The sequence below is a fragment of the Mastacembelus armatus genome, chromosome 14 (genome assembly GCF_900324485.2).
Source record: "Mastacembelus armatus chromosome 14, fMasArm1.2, whole genome shotgun sequence".
NCBI lineage: Eukaryota > Metazoa > Chordata > Actinopteri > Synbranchiformes > Mastacembelidae > Mastacembelus > Mastacembelus armatus.
This window is the reverse complement of record NC_046646.1, coordinates 773,227-794,894: the sequence shown is the minus strand read 5'-3', so window position 1 is coordinate 794,894 and position 21,668 is coordinate 773,227. Positions and strand designations below refer to the sequence as shown.

The window sequence follows — 21,668 nt, the reverse complement described above, 5'->3', positions numbered from 1 at the left end:
TAAAACTGTGCATATTTATTCAAATAATAAGTTAGCCCTTGATGTTCTATTTATTTATTTAATTTCGAACACTTTGAAGATCCATATATTAAGCATTAACATCCCTTAATTGAAGTAAACTGCCTAATTCTTCTTCTTGTAGGCACCCGATCCACATTATCCAAAACCGGCACCTTCTCCATACAAATCGATAACAACACTGTCCTCCCTTCCCCGCAAGTCAAGAGCCTGGGTGTCATTCTCGACAGCACTCTTTCCTTTTCTCAGCATATCAGTACCACTACCTGGTCAGCCTACTTCCATCTCCCTAACATCAATCGTATCTGTTCATCACTCAACTCCGACAGCACTGCCATATTTGTTGTTAATGCCCTTGTCACCTCTCGTTTAGATTACTGTAACTCACTCCTTAGTAGTTTACCTCTCAAATCACTTCACAAACTCCAACTTGTCCAGAATTCTGCTGCCCGGATCATTACCAGAACCCCATCCTCACACCATATCACCCCTGTTAAACAACTTCACTGGCTCCCCGTGTCCTTCCGTATAAACTATAAAATCTTCCTTCTCACCTACAAAGCCCTCCACTCTCTAGCCCCACCATACATCACTGATCTCCTACATATCTACTCTCCGAATCGTACACTCCGCTCCTCTGGTTCCATTCTCCTCTGCACACCCACGGCTCGCCTGTCCACTATGGGTTCTAGATCCTTCAGCCACACTGCACCCCGCGTTTGGAACGTTCTCCCTCACAGTGTCCGGTCGTCTCCCGATTTACCAACTTTCAAATCTTGTCTCAAAACCTACCTGTTCCGCCTAGCATTCCCCACCTAACTTTCTCAATCTCTGACTCATTGATCATTAATCTGCAATCCTCTGCTTACTATTTTATTGTCGCTGTGTCTTTGTGGTTTCTATGTTTTTACATCTATCGATCACTTCTCAGATGTCATTTAAACCTTTTGCTTTTATAACTTTGTCGCTCTATTTGTTGTTTTGTCGTTTTAAGGCATTTTAATGTATTTCATACAGTATGTTTTATGTTGTTTTTACTTGCCTGTAAGGTGATTTTGAGACTTTGAAAGGCGCCATGAAATAAAATGTATTATTATTATTATTATTATAGTGTCCACAAACTTTGTACCACAGTGAAGTTCGGGCAACCATCAGGGAAATGCTATGATTAACCACGTTAGAAATTTCTGACAGCACGTAAAGGCAGCAAAGAGACTGACATCTTTAGTCAAACTCGCTGATGTGCTTTGACGTTTCCATGTGGTAAACGTGAGCTCAGGAGTAGCGGAGCAGAGACACATGGTTAGATGTAGGGCAAGGTCTGCTTCAGCATCATAGGAGATGGTTAAAATGAACTTGTCTCGCCTCGCCCTTTTAATTTTTTTCTGAGTTCGTGGCTGTGACAGTACCATCATCATAACAGCCTAAATAACCTGATTAAATGTATAAACTGAGACATTTGTCAGATCGGCTTTGTTTTATTCATAAAATGTGCTGGTAAAGCAGTAGAGACACAGTATTAAATGACATATGGAACATTAGTGCTTTACTTCCTACTTAAAAGTTTACCTAGAATTCAGTCTTGTGTGCTGTTAGCTGCTTTAGTAGGTTGGTCTGTTAGGCTTGTGCTTTCTAATACTTTGATTTAATTTCATTTTTAAAAACAGACAAGAGGAGACTTGGAGCGATTTCCATAAGACGTGTTTCCTCCAGTTTCCATTAGCTGGGGGGAAGGGGGGATAGACATTCCTCTCATACTGCAGACCAGGCAGGGGGGAGCTTCCTGCCACTTCTCATTGGACCACTTCCTTTATTCATAGGTTAAACATGACATTTGCGAAGGAGGACGAAGACGTTGTAGTCACAACCGAGCTCCTTTTCCTGGAGCAAGGATTAAACCCCTTTGCGGGACCCTCGATAGACCGGGAGCAGTGAAAACCATTATTCCGTCCGGTTGTTGTAGTGGGAGTCGCTTCAGTATAGCAGGGAAGGACAAAAAAACAACGATGTCTCACCAAGTCGAAAGACGGGGAAAGTAAAATAAAGGAGCTCCGTAACAAGGTAAAGCTGACTTTACTTCTAAGTTATGTCATTAGGAAGTTTGAAGTGTGTGCCGCTCTTGTATTCTCGTGTCAAAGTCTGTTTTCTCCAGATGGTACTTCCCTCCCGTTACAACAGTGTTTCCACTTTGGAGTTTCTTAAACGACGACTGGTCAGAGCAATAAGGTGAGGGGCAAGAGACACGAACGAAACAGCACCAATCTCTCAACGTGTCTTCGTGTAAGATGATCCTATAGTGTCAAAATGGCAGGGGTTTTACAGTAACTAATGTTTGGCTATTAGTAGCTAACGAAGGCAACCAGAACAAGGCATTGTTTCAAGTTTAAGAAAACGAGTGGGATTTGAACTTGTTTCTCAGTATCCTCAACAACAGCCCTTCTTGTTGGGTTTTAGCTTCTGGGTCAGAATGTGGAGGCCACACAGGGATCCTTGATGTGGTTTCTGTAACTTCTATGGCTTACACATCAGTTTCAGTGAGAGCATGTTGGGATGTACTTAACATAAGATTTCTTTTGCAGCATTTACATGCCTCACAGGAACATGATTGTATCTGCTCAGCAAAGCTTTGGTCCTAACATGTTGCTGTTTAGGGTTTTTACTTTAGAAAACCGCACACATGAAATTTAAAATTTGGTGAAATTAGTATACCCTCGTCATTAAAGATGGCGAGGGTATACTATGTCAACAGCCAGTACAATACAGTAGGGCTGCACCATTATTTGTAAAAAAAAAAAAAAAAAATCTTGGCCAAGAACTAAAACTATTCCCAGACTTTGGATGTGTCCAGGGTGTATACTTATCCTGCCAGTTATCCAGAGCCTTCAGGTGCCTCCTCCAACCCCCATACTCTGATGAAATACAATATGCTAATGTGCATTTTTCATTCATTTTAGCATAAGAATATGGCAGTAAATACCGATCAAACTGCACAAATACCATCTGAAACAGAAGATATTACAGTAACCTGTTTTTTTCATTCATTTGTTTAATGCGTTTTGCTTATACTGCTTATAAAGTAGGCCTAAATGTAGCAAACTGACCGTATTATAATGCTATAAAAAGATAACATAACTGTTAAACCCAACAACATTAATGCAGAGAGATGCAGTGAAAGTTCCTATTTGGAAAGTTAGACTGTGAAGAGAGCTCTTCTCTATCAATTTTTTTTTCTTTGTCACTTTAAGCAGGAATCCTAAATAGCATACTAATGCCACATTAACTACCGCTAATCAAGTAGGTCTAAATATTGTGTTTCACTGTGTTATCCATTTAATTAAGCTTTTTTACCTTGCGTATACAGCAAGATAACCATGTTTATCATAGTAAACTATATAACGTGTTTAATTGGCTAAAGTTCGTTTCAGCTTGGACATTTTGGTTAGCTAACTTAAACTTGTATCACTGTGATGATAATAAACAAGCTTAACAAACTACATAATGTTACTAATTAAGCTAACATTATTAACGGTACAACATCATGAATGTGTATGCAGACCTCCGTATTTCACTTTTCTGTTCTCCTCCTTTTTTTTCTGCATAGTACCCCCATAGAGCTTCGGCCTCTTCATATTGCTATATTTATTTAAGTATGATTCTGCTCCATCCATGTCTTCCCTTACACAGCATGGCCCCTGTTGGGTTTCAAACCAGGTATCTTCTTGGTGTGAGGCAACAGTGGTAACTCATGCACTGTGCTGCCAACAAGATACATTTAATAGAGCATTTAAGTTGTTCCTCTCATCAAGGCTGACATAGTCCCAGTCTTATAGTCAGTGATGCATACTACAGACTTTACACTGTGCTGCACTATGTTAAAAATAAGACCTTCATCCCATCAGCCCGACTTCACTTCATTGATCTGGATGGGTTTGACTAATGCCAGATTTCTGAAGTACAAGACCTTTATTCCGAATGACTTTTACATTCCAGGAATTGGATTTTATATTGGACTTGGCTAAAGGAAGGTGAACATCATGTATTTTCTAACTTCTTCCTCCTGACTGCTCTCTTTTTAGCTCCCTGTGTACAGGGGGAGGCCTGGCTAATGTTTTTAAAAATATTTTTAAGTATCGACAGCTCTCAGTGGAAACTTTTGAGCTGTAGTTGTTCATCTTAGAGCTTAGCTCCCCACTGCTTTGGGCAGTAGTTTATCCTCCTAAATTGATTAATAATTTTATTCAGGAGTTCTCTGACTTTTTAGGTTTTATCTTGCCAAAATTTGATAAAGTGTTAATTGTTGGCGATTTCAATATTCACATCTGTTGCCCAGTTGATCCATTCTCCAAAGGCTTTTTAAATATTCACTATTTTTGGTTTCAGACATACAATCATTTCTTCAACAGCAGGAGAGTTTTCTACCTGCTTTAATGGTCTGCACCTACTGGATGGTGTCTCATCCTTCATGTGTCCTGAGAATTTATTAACCCTCTGGGGTCTGAGGGTGTTTTGGGGCCCTGGACAAGTTTTGACATGCCCTGACATTTGTGCTTTTTTCTGTTGCTTTTAAACATATTAATGGCTAAAGTCTGATAACACTATAATCAGCACAAACTGGGCTACAATAATATGTGAGCAGCATATTCATACACGATTGTGTTTTTCTGATCATGAATAATCATGTGATTTAACTGAGAAGACAAAGACCCAGACAAAGACCTGCATAATGATCCTTTCAGTCAGGAATGTGGCTGAGAGGGAATTAGCGCAATACAATGCAGATGCAGACATTCGTCATTTGAGTCGTGTTTTTACTCTGAGGAGAAAGTAAACTCTTCATCACTGTCTGGAACATACGAAGTGCTTCTTCACTCGCGTATTGTGCCATCATCCAAACGCACAGAAAAAGTGAGTACAAGTCCCATGATGAAGCTTGACGTTTTATGCCATTTCTCAGGGTCATGTACAGAACTACCTGGCTCACCTCAGATTATTTCCTTATGAACAGTGTGCTCAGTGTGAGGCGGGATCACATTAGCTGTAATGAGGTGAGACAGGAGAAAACGTACTTCTCCTTACATTCATATGGATTAAATATAAAGTGATGATTTGTTTTTGACTTGAATTGTTTAATTTAAAAGAAAACATTTCAGACTTTCTATGCATATATTTCTTATTTTTATGAGGCAAATATTTGCTGAGATTCTGGTTGTTTTATTTACGTGTCTGTGAAGAGAGATGACAGAGAAGACAGAGATCGCACCCTGTCGGCTTTCTTTATTTTACAAAAGCCCAGTGTTTTGTTGTTATCATGAGTGTATACAACTAAAACTAGACCCTTTACAGATTCGAATGATATATTGCTTTTATCTGTACGATCAAAATTGACAGAGTAATTTAAGTTTGTGTGTTTAAGGGTTTGTTGTGACCCTCCTAGCAGAGTACCTTGCTAGGAGAAGAGAAAGGTATGTTAAAAAATGTTAAAATGTAAACTATAAATAAAATGTATTTATTCTTTATTGATCTCTTTAAATTAATTTGTAATGATACAAAGTCCTCATGTCATTTGGTGTAACCAATAATAGCAATAACTATATTAAACTCAAAATATAATATCTAATTTCTTTATCTGTATGCTGTATGCATTTATAACTGATACAGTATGCTTAAGAGAATGGTATTGAAAGACCAAATATGTTATTGACGCAATCTTTAATTGTCTGAGATTTTTTATATTTAAGAATATTTACCAGAACATTTAAGATAAGAATCTAAAACATCTAAAGTTCCTAAAAACTTCAGCTCACTACCGTAAACAGGATGTACACATTTACATAAAATTGTGGACATAAAATCAAGTAAACGTAACATTACAAAGGTCTAATAGTTTGTTCTAATTCAGATGTTTGACTATTTTAAAAGCTGAAAATCATTTTATTGCAGCGTAGGTGGATGACCTCATGGAGCTGATCTTTGAGAAGGTGTTTCTGGACCCAGCCCAATACACAGAGACAGTGATAGAGATTCCATTCCCTGAACCTCTCTATGTTCAGTTTGAAAGGCTAGAGAAACAGGAGACGGGTTGGTGTGGTTATTATAGACTGAAACCTACATTCCCCAGTGGTTAGTGTTACAGACCGTGTATTTGTGGTTGGTGTCTCCTTTTTTTTTCAGGTACCTGAACTCACGTGATTACCTGCAGGTGCGACTGGCCTATAAAAACCAGATATGTCCCCCCCCCCACTCTTTCTCTCTCTCCCATGTTGCTTGCTAGCAACAGGCCATCTTGCTCACTCCACACCTTTTGGATTCAGTAAAATTCATTAAACTATTTTCTGTTATTTGTGTGCTTGTTGTGTTGCTTCCCTTTGAGGCAGGGTTGTAACATAATGGGGACTGCTGATTTTTCCCTAGGGTTTTGTTGGTTGGTGTTCATTTTTACTTTGTGGACTGTTGCAGTGATTGCCTCTTTTCTTGGTTTTCTCCATTAGTTTGATGAGTATGGTTGTTTAACATGCTTCATTTTGATAATTTAAAATTTTAACAATTCAATTACATTAAATATCAATATGTGAGCTCCCTGGTTAAATAGGTGTTTCAGCTGGGCATTAATCCTTCCAACGGTTCACTCTTTTATTTTGTCTTTTTTGTTTTTGGGGCTATTCTGGGTGGGTGTACCTTCAGGGTTTCTACAATAAGCTGGTCTTTGGTTTACTGCAGGAACCTTGAGTTCAGCGTTGAAAGTTGTCTCAAGCCTGGTAACCGTAGAAGGTAGTTAGGTTAGTTTTGTTAGTTTTGTTAGGCAGGTGTCCAGAGACTGCTCTTATATTTAAGTTTTTATTGTATCATTGTTGGAGAGTGGTAGTTGTCAATCATACTCACATATTTATTTATATATACAGTGGGTACGGAAAGTATTCAGACCCCTTTAAATTTTTCACTCTTTGTGTCATTGCAGCCATTTGCCAAAATCAAAAAAGTTCATTTTATGTCTCATTAATGTTCACTCAGCACCCCATCTTGACAGAAAAAAACAGAAATGTAGAAATTTTTGCAAATTTATTAAAAAAGAAAAACTGAAATATCACATGGTCATAGGTATTCAGACCCTTTGCAGTGACACTCATATTTAACTCACATGCTGTCCATTTCTTCTGATCCTCCTTGAGATGGTTCTGCTCCTTCATTGGAGTCCAGCTGTTTTTAATTAAACTGATTGGACCTGATTAGGAAAGGCACACACTTGTCCATATAAGACCTTACAGCTCACAGTGCATGTCAGAGCAAATGAGAATCATGAGGTCGAAGGAACTGCCCAAGGAGCTCAGAGACAGAATTGTGGCAAGGCACAGATCTGGCCAAGGTTACAAAAGAATTTCTGCAGCACTCAAGGTTCCTAAGAGCACAGTGGCCTCCATAATCCTCAATGGAAAAAGTTTGGGACGACCAGAACTCTTCCTAGACCTGGCCGTCCAGCCAAACTGAGCAATCGTGGGAGAGGAGCCTTGGTGTGAGGTACAGAAGAACCCAAAGATCACTGTGGCTGAGCTCCAGTGATGCAGTAGGGAGATGGGAGAAAGTTCCACAAAGTCAACTATCACTGCAGCCCTCCACCAGTCGGGGCTTTATGGCAGAGTGGCCCGACGGAAGCCTCTCCTCAGTGCAAGACACATGAAAGCCCGCACAGAGTTTGCGTTAATTCTAAGTGGTATGTGTGGAGAAAACCAGGCACTGCTCATCACCTGCCCAATACAATCCCTACAGTGAAACATGGTGATGGGAGCATCATGTTGTGGGGGTGTTTTTCAGATGCAGGGACAGGACGACTGGTTGCAATTGAAAGAAAGATGAATGCGGCCAAGTACAGAGATATCCTGGAAGTAAACCTCTGCTCAAGACCTCAGACTGGGCCGAAGGTTCATCTTTCAACAGGACAATGACCCTAAGCACACAGCTAAAATAACAAAGGAGTGGCTTCGGAACAACTCTGTGACCGTTCTTGACTGGCCCAGCCAGAGCCCTGACCTAAACCCAACTGAGCATCTTTGGAGAGACCTGAAAATGGCTGTCCACCAACGTTGACCATCCAACCTGACAGAACTGGAGAGGATCTGCAAGGAAGAATGGCAGAGGATCCCCAAATCCAGGTGTGAAAAACTTGTTGCATCATTCCCAAGAAGACTCGTGGCTGTACTAGCTCAAAAGGGTGCTTCTACTCAATACTGAGCACAGGGTCTGAATACTTATGACCATGTGATATTTCAGGTTTTCTTTTTTAATAAATTTGCAAAAATTTCTACATTTCTGTTTTTTTCTGTCAAGATGGGGTGCTGAGTGTACATTAATGAGAAATAAAATGAACTTTTTTGATTTTGGCAAATGGCTGCAATGACACAAAGAGTGAAAAATTTAAAGGGGTCTGAATACTTTCCGTACCCACTGTATATATATAACCATCCAAAGTGTACTCTCAGTGGGGGGGGGGCAGTAACACGAGAGCAGACCCACCAAGGCTGGAGACTGAACAATACTGGAAAAACATATGGGAGAGGGAGGCATCACATAACACAAATGCCCAGTGGCTGGCAGACCTGAGAGCAGACCACAGCAACCTCCCTGAACAGGAACCAGTAACCATCGCAACGGCACATATCCGAGAAAGGGTCTCAAACATGAAGAGCTGGACAGCACCAGGCCCTGACATGATCCACACCTACTGGCTAAAGAAGCTAACTGCCCTCCATGAGCGCCTGGCAGCTCAAATGAACCAGCTGCTAATGGATGGGACTCACCCAGAGTGGCTAACTGAAGGCAGGACAGTCCTGATCCTGAAGGACCCCCAGAAGGGAGCAATCCCATCCAACTACCATCCAATAACCTCCCTCTGCACAACATGGAAGCTCCTGTCGGGCATCATAGCGGCTAAGATGAGTAGGCACATGGCTCAATACATGAGCGGGGCCCAGAAAGGAATGGATAAGGACACCAGGGGAGCAAAACATCAACTACTGGTGGATAAAGCGGTCACTCAAGACTGTAAGACCAGGCAGACCAACCTGTGCACCGCCTGGATTGACTACAAGAAAGCCTACGACTCAATGCCTCACACATGGATCCTGGAATGCCTGGAGCTGTACAACATCAATAGGACCCTAAGAACCTTCATAAGGAATTCAATGGGACTGTGGAAAACAACCCTAGTAGCCAACCTCAAGCCGATAGCACAAGTCTCCATCAAGTGCGGCATCTACCAAGGAGATGCTCTGTCCCCGCTGCTGTTCTGCATAGGCCTGAACCCCCTCAGCCAGATCATCACTAAGACTGGCTTCAGATACCGACTACGAAATGGGGCAACCATCAGCCACCTCCTGTACATGATGCTGTATGCCAGGACTGAGCGAGACATCGACTCACTGATCCACACCACCAGGATATACAGCAACGACATTGGAATGTCATTCGGACTATATATATATATATACCCTCAAACTCCCAGGCCTCTGGTAGAGGACCTGAGACTGAGGAAGACACACACACACCACCCATAGGTATATATATATATATATATATAATTTCCCTTCTCACCCCTATGGGTGGTGTGTGTGTGTCTTCCTCAGTCTCGGGTCCTCTACCAGAGGCCTGGGAGTTTGAGGGTTCTTCGCAGTATCTTAGCTGTTCCTAGCACTGCGCTCTTCTGGACTGAGATCTCCTGTTGTTGTTCCTGGGATCTGTTGGAGCCACTCTCCCAGTTTGAGGGTCACAGCCCCGAGGGTGCCGATTACCACGGGGACCACTGTTGCCTTCACCTTCCACATCTTTTCTAGCTCTTCTTTAAGCCCTTGGTATTTCTCCAGCTTCTCATGTTCCTTCTTTCTGATGTTGCTGTCACTTGGGATCGCTACATCTACCACTACGGCTTTCTTCTGTTGTTTGTCCACCACTACTATGTCCGGTTGGTTAGCCATCACCTGTTTGTCGGTCTGTATCTGGAAGTCCCACAGGATCTTAGCTCGGTCATTCTCCCTCACCTTTGGAGGTGTGTCCCATTTTGACCTTGGGACCTCCAGCCCATACTCGGCACAGATGTTCCTGTACACTATGCCGGCCACTTGGTTATGGCGTTCCATGTACGCTCTGCCTGCTAGCATCTTACAACCTGCTGTTATGTGCTGGATTGTCTCAGGGGCATCTTTGCACAGCCTGCACCTGGGGTCCTGCCTGGTGTGGTAGACCCCGGCCTCTATCGATCTTGTGCTCGGGGCCTGTTCTTGTGCTGCTACGATCAGTGCCTCTATGCTGTCTTTCAGTCCAGCTTTTTCCAGCCACCGGTAGGACTTTTCGATATCAGCCACTTCTTGTATCTGTCGGTGGTACATGCCGTGCAGGGGTTTGTCCTGCCGTGATGGTTCTTGCTCCTCTTCCTCTGCATCGGGCTTCTGTTGCCTGAGATATTCACTAAGTATTCCATCGCTTGGGGCCATCTTCCTGGTGTACTCATGGATCTCGGCCGTTTCATCTTGGATGGTGGCTCTGACGCTCTCCAGTCCCCGGCCTCCTTCCTTCCTCTTAGCGTACAGTCTCAGGATGCTGGATTTGGGGTGAAGTCCTCCATGCATTGTGAAGAGCTTCCTTGTCTTGACATCAGTGGCTTCTATGTCCTCTTTTGGCCAGCTTATTATGCCAGCGGGGTATCTGATGACCGGCAGGGCATAGGTGTTGATGGCTTGGACCTTGTTCTTCCCATTTAGCTGACTTCTTAGGACTTGCCTTACTCTCTGTAGGTATTTGGCTGTGGCTGCTTTCCTTGCGGCTTCTTCTTGGTTCCCATTTGCCTGTGGGATTCCAAGGTACTTGTAGCTGCCCTCAACGTCCGCTATGCTGCCTTCTGGGAGTTCAACTCCTTCAGTCCTGACAACCTTCCCTCTCTTTGTTATCATTCGACCGCACTTGTCCAGTCCGAATGACATTCCAATGTCGTTGCTGTATATCCTGGTGGTGTGGATCAGTGAGTCGATGTCTCGCTCATTCCTGGCATACAGCTTGATGTCATCCATGTACAGGAGGTGGCTGATGGTATATATATATATATATATATATATATATATATATATATATATATATACCATCAGCCATTATATATATATATATATATATATAATTCCCCTTCTCACCCCTATGGGTGGTGTGTGTGTCTGGTCGGGATGCGTAGTATTAAATGAAGAGCACTTTACCACATATCTACACCAAGGGATGTAAAGCATACATACACATCACATACACACAGAGCACACAGCGCCCACGCAAAACCCTCTACAACTTATTGGTGAATGTAAAGTATGGGCGCACCCTCCGTAGAAAATCAGCCAGTTCCTTGGGTAGGTATTCAAGTAGAGGTTGCCATATTCTACCACATGCATCCAGATTGCTCTTCAGAAGAGCACTAAGATGTTCCCTGGGGAAAACCTTGAATGTGTCTCTATACTGTTGTGTGACCACTGAAACAAAACACATTGCTGGGCCAACAGCAAGAGCTTCCACATTAAAATGGACTGCTCAGAGGACAAAAACAGCTGACCAGATGATACCTGATACCAAATGATAATAGGTTTCTTCTTCGGTCTTACACTTTACACAGAGTGGGGAGATATCAGGGTTGATCTTATGTAAGAAACAGGGAGTCCACTGCAATCTGTGCAGTATTCTGTACTGACTCTCCTGAAGTCTATGACATGTAAACAGACACAAAAGCATCCAACCAGGTCTCGTTGTCAAGGTCAATCATTAAGTCCCTTTCCCACAATTCTTTTGGTTTGTCCACAGTTACAGAATTTGCAGATAGCAATTTGCCTCGACCAGTTGCTAGTTTTAGGTGGAGAGAGAAAAGAACAGCAACAATAAGCAACAAGGTTGGAGGTTGATGGGGAGGGTTAGGGTAGGGGAGCTCAGTGCAGCAATGGAGAGTCCTCAGGCAGTCTCCGTCTATAGCAGCATAACTAAGTGATGGTTCAGGGTTACCCGAAGCCAGCCGTAACTATAAGCTTTGTCAAAAAGGAAGGTTTTAAGTCTAGCCTTAAAAGTATAGAGAGTGTCCGCCTCCTGAACCCAGGCTGGGAGCTGGTTCCACAGGAGAGGAGCTTGATAGCTAAAGGCTCTGCCTCCCATTCTGGTTTTGGAAACTCTGGGAACCACAAGTAGACCTGCACTCTGAGAGTGAAGTGCTCTGTTGGGATAATATGGTACTGTGAGTTCTTTAAGGTATGAAGGAGCTTGATCATGAAGGGATTTGTATGTCAGAAGAAGGATTTTAAATTCTATTCTGGATTTTACAGGGAGCCAATGAAGAGAAGCTAGTATAGAAGAAATATGACCTCTCTTGCTAGTTACTGTCAGGACTCTGGCTCCAGCATTCTGGATTAACTGGAGGCTTTTTATGGCGTTAGTGGGACATCCAGATAGTAATGAGTTACAGTAATCTAGCCTTTGAGGTAACAAATGCATGGACTAGTTTTTCTGCATTATTTTGAGATAGAATGTTCCTAATTTTGGCAATGTTGCGCAGGTGAAAGAAGGCAGTTCTAGAGATTTGTTTTATGCATGAATTAAAGGACATGTCCTGGTCAAAATTAACTCCAAGGTTTTTCACAGTAGTGCTGGACACCAGGGCTATGCCATCTAAAGTAGCTATATTATTAGAAAAGCTGTTTCTGAGGTTTTTAGGCCGAAATACAATAACTTCTGTTTTCTCTGAATTTAAAAGTAGTAAGTTACTGGTCATCCAGGCCTTTATGTCCTTTAGACATGCTTAAAGTCTGGTTAACTGTTTTGTGTTATCAGGTTTAATAGATAGATATATTATAATATAATATTATACATTATAATCCTGTCATCCAGTGTATATTGGTTTGCCCCCTAAACACTACTCACAAAAAGTTAGGGATATTTGACTTTTTCAGAATTTCAGAATGCACCTAAAATGCACAATAACCTTTACAGCTGAACTTAATTTGACCTTCTCTAAACTTTTGAATGCACATGTCCAACTGTTCAGTGTTTCAGTACTTATTGCATAACATGGTGTTCTCTAACAAGGTGATTAACCACAAAAATCCCAACAAGTGTCTGATCCATGACCATCGACCACTAAATGTTCTGGTTCAATGACAGTTCGTATTTAAACAGTCCTCTTCATCATGCTGTTCACATTTTGACATCATGAGACCAAGACGACACCTAACAATTGACAATTGATTGTTATTGAGACATTGAAATTTTTTGTTGTGGTATACCCACCCCTGTTGTTAGCTTTTGTTTCAATAAATTGTTTGAGATGAAGAAATTACCATTGCATACTTCTACTTAAATGCCCTACTTTCATGATATAATATCACTGTAGTATGAACTTTTTACATTTTCCATAAATTTCACCTGAAAGTCGAATATCCCTAACTTTTTGTGAGTAGTGTAACTGGTTGGGCCACCCTTAGCAGCAACAACTGCAATCAAGCATTTGCGATAATTTGCAATGAGTCTTACAGCACTGTGGAGGAATTTTGGCCCACTCATCTTTGCAGAATTGTAATTATTGAATTGTTGTCGAGGGTTTTTGAGCATGAACCGCCTTTTTAAGGTCATGCCACAGCATCTCAATTGGATTCAGGTCAGGACTTTGACTAGGCCACTCTGAAGTCTTCATTTTGGCTTGAAACAGCAACTCAATATTAAAACGGTCGTTGCCTATTGGCATACAGCTTCAGGGACCAAGTGAGGCCATTTTCAGTATCAGCCACGGTGTCTGCTACCAGGACATGGTGAGACTTTCACAATAAAAGTTTACAGTTATTTACAGGAAGTTAATGCAGTGTTCCAAAGAATAACAAATAATCAAAATTAAAGTTCAGATCTTGAGTCTTCGGTCATTCAGAGGTGGACTTGCTGGTGTGTTTTGGATCATTGTCTTGGTGCAGAACCCAAGTTTGCTTCATCTCCTTCAGGATTTTTTGGCAGAATTCATGGTTCCATTTAGCACAGCAAGTCTTCCAGGTCCTGAAGCAGCAAAATAGTCCCAGACCATCACACTACCAACACCCATATGTTACTGTTGGTATGATGTTCTTTTTCTGAAATGAGGTGCTACTTTTATGCCAGACGTAATGGGACACACCTTCCAAAAAGTTTTTCTTTTTTTTCTTGTCAGTCAGAGTATTTTCCCAAAAGTCTTGGGGATCATCAAGATGTTTTCTAGCAAAACTGAGCCGAGCCTTTATGTTCTTTTTGCTCAGCAGCAGTTTTCGACTTGGCATTTTTGCCCAGTCTCTTTCTTATGGTGGAGTCATGAACAGTGACCTTAACTGAGGCAAGTGAGACCTGCAGTTCTTTGGGTATTGTGGTGGGGTCTTTTGTGACCTTTTGGATGAGTCGTCGTGCGCTCTTGGGGTAATTTTGGTTGGCCGGACACTCCTAGGAAGGTTCTCCACTGTTCCATGTTTTCGCCATTTGTGGATAATAGCTCTCACTGTGGTTCGCTGCAGTCCCAAAGCTTTAGAAATGACTTTATACCCTTTTCCAAACTGATAGATTTCAATTACTTTCTTTCTCATTTGTTTTTGAATTTCTTTGGATCTCAGCATGATGTCTAGCTTGTGAGGATCTTTTGGTGTACTTCATTTTGGTCAGGCAGGTCCTATTTAAGTGACACTTTTTCACACAGGGCCATGTACAGGGTGTCCGTGGATCCTTAAAAAGTCTTAAATTCCATATGATAAAACTAAGGCCTTAATTAGCATTAAAATGTCATAAATTCACGTTTCAAAGGTCTTAAAATGAAATCTAACCGACCCCATAAAGAAGATTTTATTTTCATCTTGAAATCAATTTGAAAGCCTTTCACGTATTTGTTACGCAGAACGAAATAGGCAGAACCAACTAAAATATGCGTTTGAGGGGAGTTTATTTAACACATGCTTTCCGGCAGCTGTGTGAACTGCGGGAAAGTTTCAGCATTAGTCTTTTGCCATGGGTAAATGTAAATTTAATGACAATTGGTTACTGTCAGGTATACGCTACACTGACATGGTTCTTTTCCTGAAGGCAATGAAACACACGACAACTTTGTACCAAGTATATGTCTGCAAGTGAAAAACCGACTCAGTTGCAACTTACACCCTTCTCCTTCTTTTCACTTAGCAGACCTTTATTTGTATAGTGGGGAACAAAACCAGACACAGGATACTTGGGTGCAATAAAACTTCAGTTCATCATGGGTCATAAGGTTATGGAGGTCAGCTGGAGAAACAGACCTCTCACATAAGCATCCTGTCTTCAGATCTAATTCCACAATGGCAACAATTTGAACTTTTGTCCTTATAACCCCAACATTTCCCTCCTGTTTGTCATTGTGAAACATACATCAGGCTGACCCAACTTCATAAGATTTTCTGAGTCACCATCATTCATAACAGACCACAGAGGGAGTGGAGGAAATCACATAGGTCCTAATCTAACAGTGTTAATGCTAAAATAAAAATGAATAACACACATAGATATGTATGTAGCAAGGCTGGGCGAAAAACCCCTCCTTCAGGGGAAAATTCCCAGCCGACCCCCTCACCAGGGCAGTCACCTTATGGCTTGCTACCATAAAACGTTACATAGATAAAAGAAAAACATTCACATCTCCTTTACACTCGGTCCTCTTCCTTCAACAGAATTGTTTGTAGGAGAGTATAGGACACAAAGGCTTGGGTGAACATTTTGGTAATCATAGACTTAATACATGGCAGAATACATGTAGTAAATAAGCAAAACAGTATTAGAACAACAATAAAAGGCATTACTAGTTTCATAATGATCTGCCACCAGGGACCACTAGTAAACCAAGCAAGTGGGTCCCAATTGGCAGCCTTCTTATCCTGGGCTAATGCTCCCTGGAACTCTTTTAAGGCATGCATAGCTTCAGAAATATTTGTATTCACTTCATCAGGAATATAAGTACAACATGAGTCCCCTATCATATGGCATACCCCCCTTCTCCGCAGTTAACAGATCCAACACTATTCTGTTCTGCAGTACCATTAAGCGCACAGCATCTACTTCTCTATTTTGAGCTTCATTAACATCAATGGTCATGTTTACAAACGATTTAAAGCGATAGTCCATTGTTTCTATTCGAAGGAGAGCCTTCCCCACTCCTAGCCACGGGAGCAGGGAGAGGGTGGTCCTTTGAGAAAAGGACCAGAGTTTGTACTCCGGCGGGACGTCAGTCCCTGTTATACTATCATGGGGTTTGAAAACAGGGTAACTTCTCTTCTTCCGAGGGCTCTTGGGCTGCTGTGGCTGGTGGGACACTATATACGCGTGGTCTGTAATAGCAACAGGGGCGCATCGCCCCGTCCAATTCGTAGGCAATGAAGCCCAGCTGTGTCCACATAGCCACCATGCTCCTTCCCATATGTGTGTGTGGTAAACAGCATCTGTCTCAGTCCCATGAGCTGTGGTCATGTTCTGTGAGCGCTCACGGGGCAATTCCCACATCACACAGCACTGTTCCTTTGGTATTGATCCTACTTCCACTGAGTATGGTTTTGCCTCGGGGACATTCCTCTCCAGACACCAAGGCAATGCCCTTCGTGTGGCATTAGTGACTCCCTGGGGTGTCATCCGAACATCTAAGCACTCCTGGTAGCTTGCCTCTGAAGGAACGGCTGTTCCAGGCCGCATCATCCCCGTGATGTTCATCCTCAATGGTGTGATACCCGATGCATTACATGTGACATTACTCTGGTAACTACCTTCAGTCTGCGGGATCAGAGTTTTGTTGGTGTGTGGCATACCTTTACATGTGGTTACTGACGTGAGATTTAGGGTGCCATTGAAACACAATTCAGTCGTATAATTGGCTTCTGATACACCAGAACACCTTTAAAACCATTAAAAAGAATCATTACCTTTAAAACCTCGAACTTGTATTTATGCCAATCATGCACTTGGAAGTGCTCACCATAGTCTCTCCCATATTGGGTTAGACCCACAAAGCATGTACTGTCTTTGGCAGAGAGGGGCCAACATCTCTAGGGTATAGGGTTAGGTGTGACACTGAATGTGGCATATAAGAACATACGTAGCATCCAGTTTGGTTTTTTGCTCTGGCCACATGGACAGCATATCTATACCATATATTAGTCTTAAACGGATGGGGCATTCCAGTCATTTCCTGTATCCAGTGCCAGTCAGTGAGGTCAGTACGTGTCCATCGTTTGGCCCTAGGTTTTTTGTGCTCCTTCGTAAAATTATTATTCGCTATAGTCTCTAGATCTGCCATTGTGAGGAAGATTACCAGTATGGTCAGGCAGAGCCATACTGGTAGGAGAACACATTCCCACCCTTTAGGGCAGGCGGTGGGTGCCATAGCTGGGAGCGAGGATTAGATGTTTTCTTCTGCGGCCAAGGGTTTTGATACCGGCCGACTTCCACCTCTACTCGACACTCACCGGGTGTTGCAGTACCTTACAGTGGCTCTGATGAATCCACGTGGGTCTCTCTTGGATCTTTACAGCTGTGGGTGTGGTCAGGATCACAGTGTAGGGTCCTTCCCACTTAGGTGTAGACCAGGTTTTCCTTTTTATGACCTTTATCAGCACTTGGTCTCCTGGTTTAACCCTCTGGCCCTGTGGAGACAAAAGGTCATCTGGCAGATTATTTGCACTCACAACTTCCTTGGTCTTTAACATTTTACTCATCCACTCTGCAAGAGTAGTTTCTGCTTGAGGTTTTTCACACACATCCTCACAAATGGGAAGTGTAAAAGGTCTCCCATAAAGGATTTCAAATGGGGTCAGGCCTTTGTCTGTTGGCGTGACCCTCATGTACACTTTTACCAGGGGGAGGCATTCTACCCATGTCCTCCCCATTTGCTCCATGGTTTTTCTCAGTCTCATTTTTATAGTGCCATTAGTTCTTTCAACTAATCCTGCACTCTGGGGGTGGTATGAGCAATGTTTTTTTAACTTGAACCCCAGGTGTTTTGACATTTGTGTAACTACTTCATTCACAAAATGTGGACCATTATCACTGTAAATTCGCTGTGGGATCCCATGGTCTGGAATAATATTTTTGCACAGCGCTTTAGCCACTGTTAATGCATCAGCATTTTTACTGGGCACAATTTCAACCCATTTAGAGTATGCATCTATCAGAACAAGGCAGTGCTTGTATGTCTGACATTGTGACAACTCTATAAAATCCATATGTATGACTTGGAATGGATATTCTGGGTTGGGGAATCTCCCTCTCTTTGGTCTGAGATTTCCCTGTGAGTTGTATTTACAACAAATCAAACAAATCAAAATTTTTTGAGTAGTTATTAAATCCTGGTGCGTGGAAATACTTTTCCACTGCATATACCATCCCTCCTGTTGACACATGGCAAGGCCCATGTGTCAAAATAGCTGCTGTATGATAAAGACTTCTAGGTAGGCAAAGTTTGTCTTTGATTTTAAAAAGGTCTTGCTCTATTGTGGCTCCTTCTCTGAGCCAGAGTTGTTGTTCAACTGGTGGGGCTCTTTTCTGCATGTCTGAAAGTACTTCATGATCTATGGGCTGTTTCACGTCTTCTATAATATATAGATTACATTTGCCGAATTGTCCCTGTGCAGCTGCCTTTGCTGTTACATCTGCCTTCTCATTTCCTTTCGATACGGAGTCTGTACCTTGTGTATGTGCAACACATTTACAGATAGCAATCTGCTTTGGTAACATAACAGCTTGCAATAACTCTTTTAGGAGGGAGGCATGTTTAACTGATTGTCCTCCAGCTGTCTTCATTCCTCTGCGAGCCCATTGTGCAGCAAAGAAATGAAGTGTTGAAAAAGCATATTGGCTATCTGTATACACTATAACACTTTTTCCCTCTGCTAGTCTGCATGCTAGTCTGCATGCAATTATTTCTGCAGCCTGTGCTGAGAAATGTGAGGGGAGTTGACCTGCTGCACAAACGTCCTGTTGTGACACTACAGCGAACCCACACATATTTTCACCTTTCTCATTTTTAGAACAGGAGCCGTCCACAAACCACACTTCCCCCTCAGCTAAGGCAACATCTTTCAAATCACTACGAGGTTTGCATGTCTCCTCCGTGTTTGTAATGCAGCAATGTGGTGTGCCTTCCTCAGCTGTGGGCAGCAGAGTAGATGGATTAAGTGTAGAACATCTTTTTATGGTCAAATGCGGCTGAGACATTAAAAGAGCCATGACAGACAGATGTCTAGCTGGTGACAAAAATGACATCTTGGTCTCTGTCAGGAGCATGTCAACTGAGTGTGGAACTAGCAGTGTAAGTGGGTGAAAAAGTACCACTTCTGCTGATGCTTGCACTGCCATTGCAGCCGCACACACAGCTCTGACACAGGCAGGCAATGCACAAGCCACAGGATCTAACTTCTTAGAGTAATAGGCTACTGGTTTCTGTTTTCCTCCTGACAGTTGAGTCAACACTGAAGTCATAAACTTCCCTTTACAGTCTACTGTCTGGACAAAAGGTTTACTATAATCTGGCAGGCCTAAAACTGGCGTGGTCACTAGTTTTCCTTTTAACTCACTGAAAGTCCTCTCGCCTTCGGGAGTCCACCTTATTTCCTGCTTCATGGCCATTGGAGTCTCATAAATGAAGTCTAACAGGGGTTGTGTCACCTGAGCATAGTTTGGAATCCACTGTCGACAATAGTTACAGAGCCCTAAGAATTGCATCATCTGTTGCTTAGTGATAGGTTTACAGGCTTGTTGAACAGCTGTTTTCCTGGATTCAGTCAGGGCTCTGCCTTCTGATGTTAATTTATGACTCAGGAATACAACTTCAGAAGTAGCCCATTGCAATTTTTCTGGGGATGCTTTATTGCCTGTTTTTTCTAAGTGTTTGAACAGCGCTATTGCAGTGTCTTTGTTGTGTTGCTGGGTGTCTGATGCAATTAAGATGTCATCAACATAAGTCAAAACTTGGCTGTGTGGAGGTATGTGGAATGTAGATAAACAGTTTTCTAATTCAGAAGCAAATATGGTGGGGCTATCTACATCGCCTTGGGGTAACCTAGTGTATGTAAGCTTCTTTCCCTCAAAGGTGAAACCAAACCATCCCTGTGAATCTGGATGGACTGGTATAGAAAAGACAGCATTGCTAAGGTCTACTACTGTGAACCGCTTCATTTCAGGTTTCAACTGGTTCATCAGGTTATGGGGGTCTGGGACATAGGGTGCTCTGCTATCAACTGCCTTATTGACCTCTCTCAGGTCTTGGATCATTCTCCAGCTTTTACCATCGGCCTTCTTAACTGGAAATATAGGAGTGTTGCACTGGGCCTGTGGGGCCCTTACTAGAATTCCTGCATCTAACATTTCCTGAACTACGGGCCTAATTCCCACCAAAGCATCAAGCTTCAATGGGTATTGTCTTATTCTGGGCCAGTAGTCTGATCTGGGTTTTATCATGACTTCTGAGGCAGTGGTCATTAAGCCTACATCAGTCTTGCCTCGGGACCAGAAACTGCTGGGCACTTCAGCCAAGCACGGATCTATGTCCTCTAGTAGCAACACTCATTCTCGATCATCCTCCCCCATGTGGGCACGGGAAGTGGCAGTTACAACCCAATTTAGGTTTTTGTAAAAGCGGTTTCCCACACTGTTACTGAACCAACCCCCCTCGTCCTTGTGCCAATCATAAATGCTTTCTACTTCATTTAAAAACTGTTTCAGCTCCTCCCAGTACATGTCATTAGTCTTAGACACTGACAGATGAGGATTAGGTGTCCACCCTTTTACAAGACGTTTAGCTTCCTGGGTGAGTCCTACAGAACAGACTGCTTTTCCTTTTCTGTCAGTGTAAAGAGTTTTAAGAGTTATTCTTTGTGGCCCTAGTTTTTCAAATTTCTGTACATAATCTAAGTCAGGGCCTGGAGTGTGTTTATAGTAAAGAGTGACATGCATCTGCTCTGGAGTGAGGCTTTCCGTGTGAGGTGGTTGAGGATCAGGCAACAGGCACAGGAGCTGCTCTCCTGTCCGTCCAGGGTCAGGCGTGGGCAGATCTAGGGACCACCAGTAGTAAGGCGTCCCTTGTTTTAGCACTACATAGGAGGGGACCTCCCCTTCCTGTAATTTGTAATTTAAATTTATCAATTCTCTTTGGTTCTGCTATAGCCATTTCTGCTTTCAATTGAGTTACCAATCTATCGCATGCGCAGGTTTCCAGTTTCCCAGGAAACTCATATTTTTTCTTCCATTCACCCAAATATCTTGCCGATCCGGGGGAATAGGTGTTCATAAATTTAGGATCCCCCGTTAATTGGGGTTTACTGTTTCCCTTTCCCATAGTTGCAACTTGGCACAAGCAAACGATCAGTCACAACAGCGTGAGGATCGTCCACTGTATCAGGCTTCTACAGGTACTAATTACCTGCGGATACAGCCGTCCACCACACTCAACTTTTCAATTTTTACTTGTGCCCAACAAATAACACACAGTTTCAGTGGGAAGTGACACCGTTCTACTCGGTTGGCAATTGCCTGTCCAACGTTCCCTTTTCATAAACAAACAAACAAGTGAGCATTCACATTCACTCCACAGTACTGTTTTAATGCCTTCCTAGTGTCCCTGACACTGGATACACCTC

General features: G+C 42.5%; 1 protein-coding gene across 3 annotated transcripts in view; it reads left to right on the top strand.

Annotated features, from left to right (window-relative positions):
* Nucleotides 1-1,791: 1,791 nt before the first annotated feature.
* The window catches only part of amot (angiomotin), a 122,210-nt gene continuing 102,333 nt past the window's right edge, over nucleotides 1,792-21,668 (top strand). For 2 of the 3 annotated variants that reach the window (XM_026327813.1, XM_026327806.1), the window contains exon 1: nucleotides 1,792-2,079. The gene's annotated coding sequence lies outside the window, so the exon portion shown is untranslated. Of the gene's footprint in view, nucleotides 2,080-2,170; nucleotides 2,245-21,668 lie in introns of all 3 variants that reach the window. The other variant, XM_026327807.1, reaches the window with a different exon arrangement.